The 20,794-nt window shown below is 42.9% G+C and overlaps 1 long non-coding RNA gene across 1 annotated transcript in view; it reads left to right on the plus strand.

Moving 5' to 3' along the window:
- LOC109281398 (uncharacterized) overlaps positions 1-20,794 on the plus strand; it is a 140,056-nt gene that overhangs the window by 93,806 nt on the left and 25,456 nt on the right. The window contains exons 4-5 of the long non-coding RNA XR_009459749.1: positions 3,238-3,263; positions 6,833-6,884. This is a non-coding gene — a long non-coding RNA (uncharacterized LOC109281398). The remainder of the gene's footprint in view (positions 1-3,237; positions 3,264-6,832; positions 6,885-20,794) is intronic.

Below are 20,794 nucleotides of genomic sequence, written 5' to 3' on the forward strand. Positions count from 1 at the left end.
CTTTAGGCACCTCTCCTACCCAGAGTGCTCCCCCATCCCTAACTGTCTCTCTCTCACACCCCTATGGACCGTGGGAGGGAGACCCACCCCTCTGGAGCAGTCCTCCTCACCCACAATCCCACCCACCCCCACAGTCCTTCCACCCACAACCTTCCCCCCACACCCCCACTATCACCTCTCTGCTTGCCTGGGTCCAGGTCATGCTGCAGCCCTGCCCTGCTCCTATTTTCTTCAGCATGCTGAGGCAGTATGCTGGGACAACAAGTCACAGGATAGCCATAGAAATGCTTTGGCTGGGTGCCAGAGCATCTCTCTGGAGGACCCAGCCTCCAGTTGCTTCAGGGCATGTTGCCCTGCACCACTTTTTCAGGGTGGGGTGGGGTGGTGGTATTGATACATGGATTTCCAGGTATCAAATTTGGAGCCTGTGCTGCAAACATGCAGCACAGGGAACATTTTTCCATTCCCAGCATACCTCTTGCAACATCTCAAATGGCACAGGCACATATGCACTCATCTGGATGCACCCATTAGGAACAGATTTACTCCCAGGGAAGGCTTAATGAGTAGTATTTTACTGCAGAGTAAGTCTGTGTCACATTAATAGCACATGTAGATGTGCCCTACTTGTGTTAAGTACCTGAGCATGTTGAAAGGGAAGTAGATACCTGATCAGACATAGATCAAGAGATATGTTCATTCAGAAAAAAATGCTGATTTCTCTCTCCTGCCAAAACATGAATTTGAGTGTTTATTAAATATTACAGCAAGCTTTCTTCTCTGCTCTATGTTATTGATGTGGAAATGAAATTGATAACCTCATTAGAGGGGTGTTGCCTATTGCAGCAAAAAAACCCATTACCAATCAACCTCAGACTTTACGTTCTCTCTTCAAAAATATTTAAATATCATCTGCCAAAGCTATATTTGAGGAAGTGCTGTTATTCCAACATACAAGCCATTTTTTAAGATGTTCTGGGTATGGTGGTGGGTAGGGCCTTAGAATTTGAAGACAATAGATTATTTTTTCCTATGGTCTTAAAGTTTTTAGGCATCAGTTTAATCCCTTAATAACTGCACTTGCAATCCATTTATGTGATGTACACGTGGGAGTCTCAGCACCAGTATCAAAGGGGTTAAAATGAAGCTGCTTTTTGGTCCAATCTATAACTAATCCTACTCAGGTGGCCAAAAATAACAGTTCCTGCTGAGGCATACTGATGGATATAATGAGAGCAACATTAAATTGAATCAGGATGAGGTATGGAGCATAGGTTGGGGAAATAATAGTGCAGGGAGAATGATAATCAGCTGAAGATAAAGTACCTTAAACTGAAAGCACTGCATTAAGACTTCTGCAATTGTGCAATAAGATAGGGTCAGAATATATTGCTATTTTATCATTGCTGGAATAAAGGGTGCTTGGATGTTTTCTCTTTCACGTATTTAAATGAAAGAAAATAGGTAAGAGAGAAATTTGCTACACAAGTGGCATAAAGGAGAAAGAAAACTGTTCGGAACCTTTCCTCTTTTTCTGCCTTTTACCTTATGTAAATTGTCAAATTAACCTAAGCTCTTTGCGACAAGGACCAGCTTTCCTAAAGGTCTGTCAAGTGTCAGATACTTTGGTGACCTTATGGAAAACCTACCACCCAAACACATTACACTGTCAACATGACTAGCCTGAATGTCTCAACAATATTAAAAGTAAAGAGAAACTCTAGCCCTACTGCAGTCAGTTGAAAAACTTCCACTGACTTCAATGGAGCCAGGATTTTTCTCATGCTTCTATAGTAATTTAAATAAGGAATATAGTATATATTTTCTGTGCAAGGTGCTAAAAAGTATTTTTGAAAGTAAAAAAAAAAACAAACAAAAATCTCCACAAAAGGTCCGTTCATTTTCTGAGAAGTTGCCGTGTTCAATTTGGAAACTACATTGAAACATAAGGATGTCTGTCCTTATGATTCAAATATACCCAGGAACTTCAGATCCCTTCCTGGTCATCTAAGCATCCAGATTTAATTGTCTACATGCGATTTTTGGTCTTTCAAATGTTAAAAATACCATTTACACCCAGATTGGTATTCTATCCCTGCCTGGCCATGTCACCCTGAGGACATAGATGACTATGCATAAGAACACCGTTGAGGAGACTGTGCATGTGACAGTAATCAAGGACCATATGTGATTATCTTTTCGGCATGTAATGGCTTTAGGTGCCAAAAATGCAATTCAGTGAGCCAAAACCCACAACTACTGAACAGCCTCAGGAATAGAAAAAGGCCATGTGTACCCCTAGCTCAGTGGCTTGGGTGCTCATCTGGAAGTCCTTGATTCTAGCACCCCCCTTACTGAGAAACAGGTTTGAACCAGGGTGCAAACTGCTGCATATGCCTTCTGTACAACCATCATGGGAAGAGCTGTGTGCCACGTGCATGTGCTCCTCTTGCATTAGGGCTCAGATCAGGCTAAAGCAGACAAGAGCCGTCTTGTGCTGTATAACTACCTGGTCTGGCACCCCCACACTCCTCATGGAAACAGAAGTGGACGGGGCAGTTTCTGAGAGGAGCATAAAGGATGACAGACTAGGCAGCACTGCACAGCATGAGTCAGCTTTGCTACCTGCTTTAGGCCGATTACAGAACCATAATGTAGGGGGAACATGTGGGTCAGTTTTATCTGGCCACTGCCCCCTGAAGGGGTTTCACAGCACCTCAGAGTGTAGAGGTACCCTAGGTGAGAACCACTGGCCTCAACTTAGTAACCAGTGTGCTTTACTAGGTCATGAAGACTGTGGGTTTGAATCTTTCTTTGGCAAAGGAAGTGCTCCAACAATTGAGATACTACATAAAATCAGGCCATGTTTAAGAAGAAGGGCTTTCATTCAGTCTGTCATTGAAAAAGCATAGGTGTCTGACTTTGCAACTAATCCCGTGTCAGGGAGAGTGCCTAAGGCCCAGAGGAGCAGAACTGAGGACACCTACCAGTTAGGGGCAGAAATTACACATAAACTGGTGTAATTACACATCCTGAGATACCTAGCTCTTCTTTGCACTGTATATAGAGCCAAAGCATCTAACAGAAGATTTTGAATTCTAGTCTCAAGACCTGGCATAGAGTTAGACATTTCCAAACTTAGCACTTTGACATCTAAGTCCGTTTTGGATCCAGCCTTTAATTACTAGTGACTCCTCCACATGACAATAAATGCTTACCTTTGAATTATCATTCCAGGTCAGCTGTTTATCGACTGAGGAGAGGTAAGCCAATTCACCTGCATCTATAAAAAGTCTGACAATACTTACATATTATCCAAAGGTACTGTGAAAATTTATGTTTGTTCTACATTTTGAACACCTCAAGTGTTGACAAGCATTTCTGCTCTTTTTGTTCCTGCTGCTTAAGAGCCATTACTACTCATTTGGTTCCAGTTGACTATTGAGAGTAATTGATTCCCATCTGCTTTATAATGTTCCTTTCCATAACCATAATTGGTTATTCTGTCTCTCCTTAATGTTCTTTATTCCTGAACAAATGGAGACATCTCTATTAACCTTTTCTTGCAGGTTTAATTAACGATGTGCTGTATCAGTTTTGTTACTATCCTCTGAACTCTGTTCAGTTTCTGATGCTTATTTTCATTTGTGTTACTTATAACAATGCAGGGATGCTACATAACCATCGCTGATCAGAGCAATAAAAGTTTTGTTTTCTTTGTTTTAAGATGTTGTTTTTCTATAACATAGCATTTACCTTTGTGATTGTACTTACTTGCCAACATGCTGGTGGAAAATGTCCAGTTAAAATTTTCCTGACTTCAGTGACTAATAAGTACAGGTAGTCCTCAGATTTACAACACAGAACTAATTGTATCAAGTCAAAACGTTGCAACTCAGAACCGGTTTTCCCATAGAAATGCCCTATTTTCACCAAAAATAACCCAGAATTTTGTACTCAATCAATTGTAGATGAGTAATATAGATACATTAACATATTTATATTGTAAATAGCAATCATATCAATTTGGAAGGACTTCTATGAGGTGACTTGGCTGGACTTTTTGAAAGGCTCCTGCTTGGACTTTTTGATGGGTTCTTGGCTAGAGTCTTCTCAGGAGTCTTGGCTGCAGGTTTTTCTGGAGTCTTGTCTGCTTTCTTAAAGAAAGTGTCCAAGGAAGTTTGGACAGATGGGAGACGGGCAACGCAGCGAACCTGCTCGCTGGCATGGCATGGCATTGGATCAAGCTTTGTATAGTCCAAAGTGATGTCAGAAAGTTGAAACAGGGTGTTAATTTATGAATGCTGTAAGTGCAAAATGTTGTAACTCAAAACATGGTAAGTTAAGGACTGCCTGTATACACAGGGTCCAACATATAAGATACATTTGGCCCAGAACAATGTATCACTTAAAAGTACATACATGGTACATAATTATGTATATATTTAATGTGTGTGTATGCATGCTAAAAATGCATGTGTATGTGAGTATGTTATTTCCGTGGTACTAGCTGATTTCCATATCCTCTTTGTAGTTATCATTTCTCTAGTCTTCTTATCAACAATAAAAATATTTTTTTAATTACATTTGATTTCTCCATTGGCTCAATACATTTGATCCTTACCCCAAGATTATTCAATCTTGTTCCTTTCATCTCTCCATCTTAATCGTTAATATAAATTTATTTCAGTTCTTATTCTTTATAGATAAACTATACTACAGCTCAGCTATTCCCAATGTTACCACTTCCAGTTTTTCTTGTTGTTTTCCCCAAGGAGATTTCTTTGACATTCCACACCCATTTCACTGGACATTAATTCCTCTGTCTGAATAATAGTAGTACACAGGCTTTATACAGGATGAAATATCCTTTTGCTTTAGGCAACCCAGGATTATCTCTATCCAATGCTGATCTCCTAGGTAGTCTTTACTGGCGATGCAGCTATGTAGACATGACAAAAGTTTGAAGCTTTCTCCCATTTGAAAGTCTCAAGAAAGACTGGCTAGGCCATGGTATCCATTTGTTCTCTGGGGATTGTATCCTCCCCTCTTACATAAGTTCCATCACAAGTGAAAACTACAATCTTTTGGGTTGCAGTGCAACCAAATGTGTTTCACTGCATGTATAAATTAGTTTCCAAAGATAAAATTACTAGTCATTCAACAGACAAACTTCATTTTGTTTGACTAAATCAGAAACTGTGATTTGGGCCAGCCTTGGATTCAGAAGCCCTCTTCATTGCTAAGGGAATGAAATATTTTGATAACAAAGCAATAATAGAGACTAAACATTCAGACAGGAAGGAAACTATGAAAGGATCTCTCTCTCACAGTGATCTACTGAATGAAGCTTGGAGAGTCCCTGAAGAAAAATATTTTTTTCCACTTAGACATGAAATGACCTTTGGTCACTTGAAGCAACATTTAGAAATGCTTATTTGATGACACAACATTGTATTTTGCTGAGACAGCTTGGAAAGCTTCAGAACGTAACACTTTATTTTAATCTCTTCATATTTGAATACGTCCTTTTTCAGCTTCACCACACCAAACTCACAAGCTTCATTAGGTTATAACAATCTCCATACAAAAAAAATGTCCCCCTCGCAGCCTTCTGTCAATTATGTTGCAAGCAAAGCAAGAGTTGACTGAATTATATTACATATGCACTCAGTATTCAAATACCATCTCCTAGGTATAAGAATGAATGAAAATATTTATATCTTTGCCAGGTTCTGCCAGGTTTGTGGGTTTTGCAATGGGTTCATTTCTGTTTGGGGGAAAAAAAAATGGTGACATTTCAGGTATTTCCTCATGTGATTTGTGAAAAATGTTCACAAATACTATTTATTTGAATACAGATGCCAAAAACTTCACTTTTCCACTACATAATTCCACTTGTAGAAATCTCATTTAAAATACAACTTAGTCAATCCTTTCTGCTCCATTTCCCTTGGTCATATATATCTTTATTTTTATCATATAATTCTGTTTTTGCCTAGTACTTTTCACTTAGGAAGCCTTTACCTGAATAGATCTTGTGGTCCAAGAACTTGCATAAACTAAACCCAGGTAAAAATTCTCCTTTTGTGCAAATGTTTGCCATTTTAAAAGATTCTCAAACAGGTTTGACTATATTAGTCAAACCTGTGAGGGACAGGGTGGGGAGGAAGCAAACATCTCAGAACATGTTTTAGAACAGTTGTTCCTGCCTTGGAGTAGTGGGCTGGAGTGGATGACCACTTAAAAGTCCCTTACTGTATTCCCTATGAATCTATATTTTCTACAAAGCATTGTTCCTATTCGTATACAGACAACTCCCACTTAACACTGTTTTGCTTAGTACTCAGCAAGTTTCGTTATAATGCTCATCGTCACCAACTTGGGTCGTTAAAAAAACACTTGTGGTCACCATCTTGGGTAGTAAAAAACTTTTGTTTTCTCTTAACACTCATTTCACTTAATGCTCGGTTTCTCAGGAACCAATTAAGAGCCCTAAGTGGGGGTTGCCTGTACTTGATTGCATTTCATTCAGTCTAGTTGGGAAACAGCATAGGACTTCACTCCCTGGACATTTCACTTACTCTTCAGAGTCAATATTTCAGCCCATTAATTCTTGTTATAACATTTATTATGCTAAATAATTCTTCCTCCTCCTTAGGGTTTGTACCTTCAGATATTTGTAGAACGTTATCATATATCCCCTTAGGTGTTATATATGCGTAGCTAACTAAACAAGTCATTTAATCTCTATGTACAAGTCAAATCCTTCAGCTATCTAACCATTTCTCTTTCTCTTCTTTGAACTCTTTCCAATTTGCCACTATCATAGAAAGGAAATGCCCTCAGTGAAATACAGTATTCCCAATGCAGATCCAACAAAGGTAAGAACAGTATTACTATACCCTTTCCTTGTGCTGTGATTAGTAGCCTGTTTGTACCTAGCCAAAAATTGGAATAGCTTTTCTTGTTATCAGTTTATTTAAATTTCAGTGGTTCCCCAAGGGATAAGAAGATTTAAAAAAAGAGGAGACAGAAAGGATATATATATATATATATATATATATATATATATATATATATATATATATATATTTTATCTTGGCTACCTATGTGGCCCATGTTGCCATTGAAGTTAATTGAATGAGTTGCCTAAATACTTTTAAGGAATTATCTCTTCAGTACTACAGAAACCTAAGGGCTCCTACACACGTGGAGAGCCTGCTCCAATGTACTGGAAATCCAGAGCATTGGAGCAGACTTGGTTAATCAAGCCTGCTGGAGCACAGAAATTGACGCACTCTGGCAGCCTCGTGCATCACCTGTATCAGCATTGCCGCGCAATTCCACACTGAAAATGTCAGTAGTGTGCTTCGAAATAAAATGCATTTGATGAGCTTTAGTTCAAAGCACCCCACTGCCATTTTTTCCAGCACGGGGATGCACAGAGACATTGATGAATATGATACATGGGTACTTTTAATTAGCATGGCTTACTCATTAAAGCACCCAGCGCTACATTGGAAACGCATGTAAAAATGCCGTAAGTGTTTTTAAAGACCTCAGCCTAAGAGATAATTCCTATTCTGCTGCATGTTCCTAAATGGTACATGTGCTGCCATATAAATGATTTGGGCACTTATAGTTTGTAATTCAATTTCACCTGTGCAGGCTCACACAGTCCCACTGAGCATGATCAGTAGGGCTCCAGTCCCACTGTGCAACTGTCCAGTGAAATATAACTGCTCAGGTACACATAGGTGCCTTTTGTTTCAGTTACAAAAGAAAAAGCTTGACTGGTGGGTATAAACGTGTCATAGGAAGAGGATCCCTCATACCTTTTAACCCAAAGGCACAAGCTCCAGGTATTGATCCTCAAGAGGAGATTTAAACCTGCAACTCCTGCTTTCCAGAAAAGCATGCGAGTCACTGAACCACAGATTAAGCACTACATAGAAGATTCTGGCCCTCCTATTGAACTGGGCAAATAAAGAAGGAGCCAGGAGGAAGACTAGAAGTCAAAGGCTGTGAGACTGCCAGAAGGGAGAACAGACTCAATTTTTTCTTGAGCCCTTGCTCTTAATGGGACAAAATCTTCCCGCTGCTTCTTATTCAATGAATGTTAAATCCAGGGTGCAATTAGCCATTGTCAAGATGAAAAGGAGAGGAGGGCCCTGGGTATGCCTGTCCCATGGCATGGAGGTTACAGAACTTTGGTTGAAAGCAGAAGATACAAGTACAAGTTTCTGTGATGCAGGGGTGCTTAAAGATGGGTTCAAGTTTCTGGGCAAGTGCAATAATAACTAGTTTCCTGAGCTAGAAGATGGAGGCTTACTCTACCCCCAAGAGGTTCACACACAAGGGGAAACTAGAATCCCAAATGATACATAACAAAAAGTGCAATTATATTGCTACCTAAGTGCCATTTAGACACATAAAGCAAAATAGGATTTAGACCTTAAGTGGCTTGCCTTAATTCATACACAAAAGAATGAATGTATACTACTATTCACATTACAGCACTAGTGCTGTAATCAGGGCTGCCGCTAGCAGGGGGGCGGGAGTACGAATCGGGGTGACAACCCCAGGTCCTGAGCTTTGGGGGGCCCGTGGAGCTGGGCAGAGCAGCCATGGTGACTCCATGCTACCACCAGCTTCACATCTGGCTGCTCAGCCCCCCTCCCTTCCCCCCCCAGCCAAATCTGCCACCGGCTTTCTCATGTTCAGGAGCAGGGCCCCACACAGGCCGACTTGCCCCAATCCCTGCAGCCTGCTTGGATTGTCTGTCTGTAATAACCTTCTCTATAAACTCCATTAACACATGAAGCTGTCAAGATAGGCTGTGTGAAGAATGTAGGGACATAGCATATGATAGACTTCTTATGCTTGACAAGAGATAGCATAGTATTGGGGCAGGATGGGAGTGGGGTACAAGACAGCACTGCTTATTTCAAGGAAACTTGTTCCTCCACTGGTATTCTAGTAACAGTATGAGAAAGAGAATTTGTTTTCATTCAAGGGCCTTGTTACACAACAAATTTGGGTGGCCCCTGGAACTTTTAGCACTTGGATTATCTGCACATTACCACCCAAAAGTAGTTTTAAGCACTTGTCATGCACCAAAAATTAATCCACTCTATGGCAGGATTATCTCCTATCTGTGCTACCCAACTCATGTTACACTAAATTGTAGCCACTCTCAGCTACACCTTAGTATAAGCACTACCTGCTCCCTCCCTCCCACCCCTGCTTCAGGCCCACTGCCCCTCCCACCCTCAGCAACCCAGGTCCCTACTCACTGATCCCTCCTGCCCTCCCCCTCCCTGATTACTTGCAGCTTCCCATACTGTCTGTCCCAGGGGAACAGGCAGAGGCGGGTTAACCTGCCTGCCCAGCTGCCACTGCCCCTGCTCTCTGAACCAAAAAAAGCAGCAGCCTGATAGCAGCAGTCGCCAGGCAGGCAGGTTAACTCTTTCCTGCCTGCTTCACCAGAAAGTCAGTGTGGGCAACCATAAATATGTAATGCTCTGGGTGTGGGGAAGCAGGAAGAAACCTAGAATGTGTGTGGGGGGGGGGGGGGGGAGGGATTCGTACCTTCCAGTCCTCCAGGTACCTGCTGCCCTCAAGTGCAACTGCTCCAAACCTGAGCTAGCACTAACAAAGATCAACATTTGTGTGACTTACAGTGTAAGGTGCAAGAAAACATGTTTTGTTGACATTTAGTAGACCAAGAATTGGCAGGGATTATTGCAGGGCCCCTGGCATGGCTTTACAAGACCTCGTGGTGCTCTGGCCAGGTGCCAGATGACTGGAAGAAAGCCAATGTGGTCCCCATCTTCACAAAAGGGAAGAGGGAGGACCGGGGCAACTATAGGCCCATTAGTCTTACTTCAATCCTGGGGAAGCTCTTTGAGAAGATCATCAAGGAGCACATCTGTGATGGGCCAGCAGCAGGGATGATGATCAAGGGCAACCAGCACAGTTTCATTAGGGGCAGGTTGTGTCAGACGAACCTGATTGCCTTCTAATATCAGGTTACAAAAGCGTTGGACACAGGTGTCACAGTGGATGTAGTCTTTCTGGACTTTAGCAAGGCCTTTGGCACTGTCTCCCACCCCATTCTCATAAAAAAAATACTAAGTGACTGTGACATTGATGCCTACACATTCAGGTGGATTGCAAATTGGCTGAAGGGTCATACTCAGAGTGTAGTGGTGGAGGGGTCTTTTTTGACCTGGAGGGAAGTGGGTAGTGAAGTCTCCCAGGGCTCAGTCCTCAGGCCCACACTGTTCAATTTCTTTATTAGTGACTTGGAAAATGGGGTAAAAAGCAGCCTGTTTAAATTTGCTGATGATACCAAGATTTGGGGTGAGGTAGGCACACTAGTAGGGAAGGACAGATTACAGCAGGACCTGGACAGGTTACAGGGGTGGGTTAATGAAAATAGGATGGGCTTCAATACTGACAAGTGCAGGGTGCTGCACTTGGGTAGTAGGAACAGGCAGCACACTTATAAGCTGGGAAACTCCCTTCTCAAGAGCACAGTGGCAGAAAGAGATCTTGGAGTCATTACTGACTCCAAGATGAACATGGGCCGACAATGCGAGGTCACAGTCAGTAGGGCTAACTGTACCTTGTCATGCATCCACAGATGCATCTCAAACATGGCCAAGGAGGTGATCCTCCCCCTCATTGTGACACTGGTCAGGCTGCAGCTGGAGTACTATGTTCAGTTCTGAGCGCCACACTTCAGGAGGGATGTGGACAGCATTGAGAGGGTCAAGAGAAGGGCCACCCACATGATCCAGGGACAGCAGGGGAGACCCTACGAAGAGAGGCTACAGGACCTGAACCTGTTCAGCCTTCGCAAGAGAAGGCTGAGGGGGGACCTGGTGGCCATCTATAAACTCACTAGGGGGGGCCAGCAGGGTTTGGGAGAGACCCTATTCCCCCTAGCACCCCCTGGGGTAACAAGGAATTATGGCCACAAATTGTTAAAGAGTATGTTTAGACAAGACATCTGAAGGCACTACTTCATAGTCAGGGTGGCTAGGATCTGGAACCAACTTCCAAGGGAAGTGGTGATGGTTCCTAGCCTGGGGGTCTTTAAGAGGAGGCTTGACGTCTACCTGGCTGGGGTCATTTGAGCCCAGTTTTCTCTTGCCCAGGCCAGGGGGTCGGACTTGATGATCTACAAGGTCCCTTCCGACCCTACTTCTATGACTATGAAAAGGGTCATGGGAGAGGGTAGAGGTACAGTTCCCTCAGAGAGGAGAAACTGAATGTGAGAAATAAAACAGAAATAGGAATAGGAAGAAATCAACTGTGAACACAGAAAGAGGTTCCTTACTAAGATATAAGATCCTTACTAAGATTGTGTTCCTTACTTACATATTAATATAAGATGCAACCAAGGCATTTTAAGTGCTTACACAAGTTACACTTTGTGAGAGGAGGCCCCTGAAAGTGCTCTACAGCCATGATTTCACATACATGCATAGCTGCAAAGCAATTTTTAAATTGGCTGATCAAATGAAAAAATAAACCCTGCACAAGTGAGGTATTGGATTATGGCACTCTAAAGCAGAGTGCCTTAGGGAACTTGCGTTTCCTCCAGGGTTAATTTTTCCTGCTTTGTGGGGCTGGGCTGCTGCTTGTACTGGTGAGCACAAGTCCAGCCTCACCCCAGGGCTGTCAGCAGGGGAGGGAGGAGCAGAAAGGATGGGGAGGAAGCAGCCAACACAGAGCTGCCAACTTTTTTGAATGGTTAGAGACTGGGGGGTGGGAAGAGCAGGACTGGATGGCCCAGAGCCCCCTCACCTCACAACCTGCCCAGCTATCCCAGCTGGGATGTTGGGAAGAGTCTAGCTAGCCCACAAGTTAAGAGGACTCCCTGCCTCCCACCCCCATCTCTGGCCATTCAAATCATCTAGCAGATCCATGCTGTTGCTATGAAGAGGTCCAGGCAAGGAGTGGGAAAAGGGACTCCCCCATTTGCTTGATGGGCCTGGCCCAGCTCCCTCCAATACTCCATCAGGGGAGGCTTGTAGGGCAAGGGTGCTCTTTTCCACCCTTCCCAGCTCTGGCTATTGAAAGCAGTCAGCAGTTCCATGCTGCCAGTTCCCTTCCTCCCCTTTATGTAAAATGCCACTAGTTAGAGCAGGGCCCTAATGTCTGTAGGCACCCTTAGTTATAGCCTTGGACGGGGGAGTGTGAAACTGCACCACATGGGGAGGAGGGTACCTAGAAGCCCACAATCTGCAGCACACACGGAGGCTAGCCCAACTACTTTGGTGTTATCAGCCAAACACAATAGCTAGGCAGCTGATGAACTGTAGTTACTGCTCCCGATGGACTATTCCACTTATTTTGTTGCATCTCTCCTGCCCCAAAACTGTTCCAATTCTTTCGTAAAAGTAATAAATGAGTTTAATTGTAATCTTTTTGGGCCAGAGTGTGTTTTTTTTCTATTCTCATAGAGGGCCTGGCTCAATGGAGATGTGATGTCATTGACTCATGTGTGTTACCATAACATAAACATGAAAGAATGACAACAATACACCCCTGAATTGTGTTAACTCTGCTCCCACTGTATAGAGAAGACTCCAACCTCTTTCTCAGAGTATTGAAGACCAGAGTTACACCCCTAATATGACCCTTCTACATAAAGCCAAAGAAATATAGGTTTGGAAGAGGAGACCAAGTTTTATCTGGTCCAAATCCCTATATAAATGCAGGAATGCTATTTTAAAATCAACTCTCTCAAATGCTTATCCACCCTCCTCTTGGAAATCTTTATTACTTTGTTTTGACTGTGTCATGTTGCACCCTTGATGTTTCTCAGCAAACCTACTGACCAAGCCAGGTATCCCCCATTCTCTACTAGTGCTAAAAATAGCACCTTATGTTTGTCTAAGTTACACTTTATTTTGTCATCTCTAGTCTAGTTCTCCAATCTATCAAGTTCCTTTCGAAATCTATTCTTACCTTCCTAAGTTTCGGCAGTTCTTCCCAGCTCTGTCATCTTCAAACATGATCAGGACATTCTGTATGCTGGCATCCAAATCATTAATAAGTGTATTTTAAGCAGCACTGGACTCCCAAGGAACCCCCCTTGAAACCTGTTGCCATTCTGACATTGATCCATTTATAATTACACTTTGCTTAGGAGTTGTTGAGCCAAAGTCTTTCAAGGTAAGCAGACTCACAGAAAACCTGCCTGATTTCCCCTCCCATGTAAAGTATTAAACTACTTAATGCTTAAATCATGGTCCCTCTATATGAAGTATTTACTCTCATGCAACAGTAATTCTTAATGTTGTAATAAATTTTAAGAACATTAAACATCTTCTGTTAAGCATCCATACTAATACACCCTTGGAATACAAAATTGGGGGGGGAGGGGGGAGAGCAGATATGAGATTTTTTAAACTGTCATTATAAACATGATTCATCTCATGACACAAGATTGACATTAAATGCCCAAAAAGCATGCAGAAAAAAAATCACACAGAATAGAAATACCAAGACTTCAACATTGTATTACCATTTTGTATCATGCTCTTTTTGCCACCACTTCTTGAAAATCTTAGCACAGAAACTTTAAGCTAGCAGGGGAAAAACCTGAAAAGGGTTTGTTCTGATTTGATATTTTGCTGTTAATTATAACATTAGAAAAGTTCTTACAATCCAAATTTCTTGCAATATGTTAGAAATTAAGGTTTTACAAACTAGAAGACATACATGAGGGGAAAAAAAATATATAGTAGGGGAAAAAAAAAGATCAATCTTAAACTTCCTCTTTGGGAGATGGGGAAAAAGAGGGGGAGCATTCTCTTTCATTCATGGCACAGGATTCTCATATGTCCACCTTCTCTCTCGTCTGTACATGTTTCCTTCACTTTATGCTGTACATGCATTCCTGGAAAAGGGAACATAACACAAATTTGCATAAAAGGAACCCACTTTACAATGTAACAGATAGGGATATGGTTCCAAGACCTCGACTGTACTGACCCCCAGATCAGTTTCTACCACTTTTACAAGACAAATTTGGTACTCACCAACAGCAGACAGTACACACAAGCACAGGGTAGTGGTGGCAACTACAGAAACACATGTCGCAGACAACAAGCGAGGAGCACAGATCCACACAGGAAACTACATTTTGGTGTGTGTCACTCCCACAATGCACTGCACAAAGCAATCGACTGTGGGCTTCCATCACACCAATCACATAAGAGTGAATTGACCTTGCATATAAACATATTTTTGGCATTAAAAGGGTCATTGCAAGCTCTCCAAGCTGCCAGGCTGTGCTCCTCACTGCCTATGTAAAAGCAAATTTGCACATACAGAACCCGCATAAACTGAGGGAAACCTGTATATCTTTACATATAGTACATAATAGTCTCATGTGAAAAGTGCTCAGTCTCTTTGCTCTCATATACCTCAGACTTGAATGAAATAGTGTGTTATGAATAAAAGTGAGTAATGCCTGGCATGCACATAACAGTGTGCCTACTAGACATCAAAATGAGCAAAAGGAATAATCTCATACAAAGGTTCTTATTGTCAGGGGGAGGGGGGACAGGTGGAGGGAAAGAGGAAATGGAGAGGAGAAGAGTGGCTTAAATAAAGGACCATCAGCAATATCTTGGAATAAAAAATTATAAAAAGAACATGATTTTTATAATTATATACAGTGTCTGAACAATTGATTTGACTGCAATAATTGTATAATACTTCATCTTTTACAATAAAAATATCCTCCTTTACAAGTAAAGTATCTCTATTTTCAAATAGCTAGTTAAAAAAAAAAAATCTAGATTTTCCATCAGCAATATCTTGAAAAAAATTGCAGTTATGTTAGTTCTTAAGGGTTCAAATTCTATCATCCATGCAAATATTTGTTTTACCATCTGTCTAATAGTTCTTCAGGATTTCAGTGTTCCAAAAGAGTTTGCTATATTCTTAATCCAATAACTGAAACTTGTTTTTAGTTCAGCTTTCATATAGTGAATTGTTCAGAAAGTGTATGCAATATGAATCAATACATTATGGGAATAGTTCTCAGCCAGTGAATAATGACCCTGCGATTTTTACAGGCTGAAGTTCCTTTTTAATCACTATCATCACTTCCTTGAATCTCACTCACCTGCAAGTCTAAAAACATGCAAAGATATAACATTAGTGGAACACCAACTGCAGGCTCAGATCACAGCACAAAGCACTGCACACTGGACTGAGTATCTTTGGCCCCTCCAAACATTCTCCAGACAACCCCATACACATAGAAAACAGTTAAATGGAGTACCACTATTATCATAGCAATGAGGAGATGTAGGCAGAGAGAATTTATTCCTTATCTCCAATCTAAATCTATTCTCCTTCAGTTTGTAGCCATTATTTCTAGTAACCCTGAGGGGTGCCCTGGTAAACAGAGTGCCCCCTATTCCCTGATGTCGTCCCCCCCCCCCCCCCGATGAGTTTGTAGACAGCCACAAGATCACCTCTCAGCCTTCTCTTGTGGAGGCTGAAGAGATTCAAGTCCCTCAGTCTGTCTTCATAGGGTCTTCCCTGCAGGCCCTCAACCATACGAGCAGCCCTCCTCTGGACCCTCTCAAGGTCATCCACATCCCTCTTGAAGCGCAGCACCCAAAACTAGATGCAGTACTCCATCTGTGGCCTCACCAGTGTTGCATAGAGGGGAAGTATCACCTCCCTAGACCTGCTCATGAGGCACCTGCTGATGCAAGAAAGAGTGAGGTTAGCCTTGCTTATTACCTCGTCACACTGGCAACTCATGTTCACTTTTGCGTCTACCAGGACTCCGAGATCTCTTTTCACTGCTGTGGTTGTAAATTCTCTCTCCCTAGGTGTAGCACCTTGCATTTATCCTTGTTAAATTGCATCCTATTCTGATCTGCCCACTTCCCTAGCCTATCCAAATCTGCCTGAATTTGCTCCTTGCCCTCCAGCGTGTTTACTATATCCCACAGTTTAGTGTCATCAGCGGATTTGGACAAGGTTCTTTCAAACACCTTCATCCAAATCACCAATGAAGATATTAAACAGCACTGGTCCAAGGACAGAGCCTTGTGGGACACCACTGCCTACACCCCTCCAGGGAGAAACTGACCCATCCACCACTACTCTCTGGGTGCATCCCATAACCCAGTTTTTTACCCACTTTACGGTGAAAAAAAATCCACATCACAGCTACTGAGTTTGCTTGTAAGAACTGGGTGCGACACTGTGTCAAAAGCTTTTTTTAAATCCAGGTAAATAATATCTAGTTCCTCTCCTGCATCTAAGCACCTTGTGACCTGGTCATAAAAAGAGACCAGGTGAGTCAGGTAGGATCTGCCTGCTATAAAACCCATACTGATTGCCCCTTAACATTTTGTTACCTGCTGGCCCCCTGCAAATGTGACCCTTTATGATTTTTTTCTAAGGTCTTGCCGAGAATAGATGTGAGGCATTATAAAAAGTAGTTAGGATTTTTGCTTCCATTTCTTGTAATGGCATCTCGCAGATTCCATTTGTGGACACATGTAGAAGTACTTGTAGGACACAACAGCACAGCAGCTTGGAAGAAAGTGTGGAATAAAACAACCATTTGGAATAAACATTTAATTTCTGACCCATAAATAAAGCCTCCTTGTTTTGACCTTCCACAAACAAAACATGGAAGGCTCTAAATTGGATTTGAACCAGGCATGGCTCTGCTGTCACCTGATGCACAAATGGTGTATTAGGAGTTTTGCAAAATATGACTGTGGTAATCTTGATCAAACTACGGACCACATAACACACTGCCCTCTATACAGATTTGATGGTGACATTGCAGAGACACAGTCCCTTTCCTCAAGAACATTAGACTTGGTTAATTAACCTGAAACTGGATTTATAAAATTGTTGCTCCAAGTCAGCCATACAAATGAAGAATGGCATCCCAATGCTCTAACAATAGAGACCATTGTATAATGCCCAGCCCAATTTAGGTCTGCCAGATTTTATCCATTTGTTTATGTGTAAACCGTATTTTTAGATATGCATCTTAACTTTTCCCTCCTTGGTGTTTATCTCTGTGATGCGTACCTAGCAGATAATCATTTCCCCTCTCAGCCTTCATTTAGTGAATTTAAACAACTCAGGTTCTTTTCATCTCCTTCATAACAAGATTTCCATTTCCTTAGTCCTCCTAATAGCTTTCTTGAACACAGAGGATCAAATTGTATATAGGATGGCTGATCAAGACCAATGTTTTCTCCTCTCTATAGCATTAATACTTCCCCCTCTACTGGAACTACCTTTCCTGTCTCTTCTCAGGATCTCCTCCCCTGCAAGGTGACAGTATATTTGCAGCTCATAGACATCCTGTGATTGACTAATGTACTCAGGCTTTCACCTTATCTATAATCTGCACTATACTGACAGATATCTAGCAGGCAGTAGAAATTATCATTATTAGTCCCATAGTATACAATTTTATACTTTATAATAAAGTTAAAGGTCTTTACATTTCTTAAAAGGTCACCTAAATTCTTCCTATATGATATTCTGATTCTCTTCTGTATTAAAAAATGCCCCCCAAACTTCCAATGGTTTCCATGAGCAAAATCCTACTTTTTTATGGAAAGAACCAGAGGTGTAACAGGTAAGGTTTACACCTTGGGCCAAACCTACTGTGAGGAAAGGTGCCGGTTTGGCCAGCACCCAGGGGGAGTCAGATTCATGAACCTAATCCTGGGTGAAGAGCTAGAGCTGCAGAGTAGAAGTGTACAAGTGTCAGCACAACCAAAAGCTTGGTTTAAATAAGCAGCCACTAAATATAGGGACCCTCTCATATGTCCCTACTGCAACCACCATTTTACCAGGCATGATAAGAAAGACTATCTTTTCAGTAGCTATAGTAGAGTAGAAGCAATACCTAGCAACTGCTGGCCACACCAACACCTCACCCCATAGCAGCACCATCTTCCCAGGCAGCAACATGAGGCTGCCTCAAGACCCACTGCCCCTAGCCCCACCTACTACCATCACTATAGAGTGCCCTGTAAGTCAGCTCTCAGAACTCCTGCCGGGCTACATAACCCCCAAGTTATGCTACTTCAAAGAACGTTAATTCAAATGTTAAATAATACGTATCCAGATACAACTTGAGGATCTTCAGGAATAATTTCTGTTCAAGTTCATAGTTTTCCCCCTTTCAAAACAACCTGTCATCTTGTTCCCTTCAGCTAGTTCCTTAGCTACTATATTATTCTTGTATTAAATTATATCTTCTCCAACTGATTTCCCTCATGTGGGAAATCAGTTATCTAATTAAAAGGAAGGCAGCAGGTCATGGGCAACTGGTGCCTCCCGAGTCTGGGGAGGCACCTACAGAAACCGGTGGCAGCAGGGACAGGGCTGGCGAGCACCCACAGAAGCCACTGGCAGTGGCAGGGATGGCCCTGCCAGGGGGGTATGTGCCCCTCCCCCTCACCAGCAGCACAGATTGATAAAGTCTCTGGCTCTATTGGTGGAGGCAGTTTTTCCTTCCCCACCAATCAGGGGCAGGCAGAAGGAAGGCAGCCCCACCCTGACCCAGGGGTGAGACAAAAGAGAGGACCTGAGAGGAAACTAACCCCTTGGGTTTCCTCAGTGGTCCATTCCCAATCTAGGGCAGAACCTCCAGGGGGAATAAAAGCTCACATGCTGAGCATACAGGCAGCTTCAATGAGGGATGACAAAGATGAGGTCTGCAGAAGGGCTCTGCCCTGCTGGTCAGCTGTTGCCCCAGAAGCACCTTGAAAATGCCTCTGGGGAGGCAGAAGCAACAGATGGCTGCATCCCAGTAATCATGAGAAGAGCATAGGGATGGTGCATGGGAGAGTGTACAAAGGGTTGGAAGGTGGATGGGACCTCAGTAGCTACACAAAACAGTGCAGATCCCCAACCCTGCATGAGGCAGGAGCCCAGCCCCTTTGGTGCACAAAGTGGTGCACGGGGCTTGGGCAGCGTGGGTTCCCAGTCCTTAATAAGGCAGGAGCCTTTGGTGCACAGGTCAGTGCACAGGGCTGGCAGAGATAAAGGGGCCATGGCAGCTGCATGAGGCAGCACAGGTCCCCAACCTTGCACAAGGAGGAGCCCTCAGTGCATAAGACTGGTGAGGGTCTGGAGAATGGGCAGAACCTCAGCAGCTGCACAAGGCAGCGCAGGTCCCCAACCTTGCATGCGGCATGAGCCCTCGCTGAATGGGTCAGTGCACAGGGCTGGAGTGGGTCCAGGAAAGCAGAGCTGAAGGGAATCGCTGCAGCTGCACAGCCCTCGGTGTAGAGACTGGTGCACAGGGCTGGAGCACTGACAGGACTCTGGGACTGCATGAGGCAGCCCAGATTTCTGACCCTGCAAGTGGCAGAGGTACCATGATGCATGGATCAGTGTGCTGAGCCAAAGGAGAGCTGAAAGGACTCCTTGGCTGCATGAAGCAGTGTGGGCTCGCATCCCTACAGGAGGCAGAGACCAGTAGGACCTGGTAGCTGCACAACACAGCTGGGGCCTTTCCACTGCGACTGCCAGCTGGGCAAAGCCAAGGGTCCCCAGCAAGGCAGGAATTTTGACCAGCCCACCCAAAGAGAGACAAGTCAAATTCTACCGGAGGGCCAAAGAGCCATGCTTGCCTAGTTAGGGGATCGGGGTCCGCAGGGGATAAGAGGCAAAGGTCTCCACAGGGGAAGAGTGGCCCCAACATTCAGGGGCGGTTTTCTGTCCCTGGAGTCCAACCATTCCAGGGGGAGAGGAGCAATTAGCACAGTCCCTTAGAGGTGCCATTGTTGATTTTGGATTGTAACGGTTAAGGTTTATGTAAGCAGTTAAGGTTGCCCAGCTCCCTATGTAGATATGTGGGGTCGGCTGTAAGCTGTATCTTTTACTTTGAATTTAATTCAACATTGTATAAGATGTTTATGTATTGCTTTTTTCTGTCTATCCATTGTTGAGCTGCTAAAATGCTGCAAAGAGTCTTGTGATTATCACTTTGGATTCAAGGGGTTGCTATGCCTGGGTGTGGGTTTGTATTGCTGTAACATTTTTCATGTGCTTGAACCATTGTTTATTTATTGTTGAGTTCTATTTAGTGAGCCACTGTTTAACCTCGTGCCACTGGTTATTTGTTCCCTAACCTGCAGCCTGCGAGGCCTGGGTGTGAGGGGCTATACCCCAGTAAGACCCATGGGAGCCCAGGCTTACCTCGATAAAGCACCTCTGTTTGTCATATCCACTTACTCCTACCTATGTATACGAGTAACAAGACTTACCTGCCTTAGATGGTATGAATTTGGATATGGTTCTAGGATACATGTATATGCTTAATAAGTTATATGAGTCCTTTAAATAAAGTTAGCAAAATCTAACAATTTACAGGAGTGACCACAATCTCTGCTCTGCAGGGGATGGCAGCAAACTAGCCTAGGCCAAGCAGCTATGCTCTCTCAGCACATACATGCACACCCCAAACATCCCTTCAGTTGAAAAGGGGGTACACCAGCTGTGTACCACTCAGGTTACACTTTTTATTCCATTTTCCATTTAACTTTCTCTCTTCATTTATTTATTTATTCTTTTCTTTAACATTTATTTCACACTATTGAGATAAGGGAAATATATTTATTTAAATACAAGACAACCATGAATACGTGATGCCCCCCCCCCTTCTAATTAGTTTTTTTTATATATATGGAAAATATATTATACTTTTACAGGTATAGAATCTAATTATTAGATGTTTTCCTTGAGTGCATCTCCC

This window comes from Alligator mississippiensis, chromosome 2 (assembly GCF_030867095.1).
Source record: "Alligator mississippiensis isolate rAllMis1 chromosome 2, rAllMis1, whole genome shotgun sequence".
Taxonomy (NCBI): domain Eukaryota; kingdom Metazoa; phylum Chordata; order Crocodylia; family Alligatoridae; genus Alligator; species Alligator mississippiensis.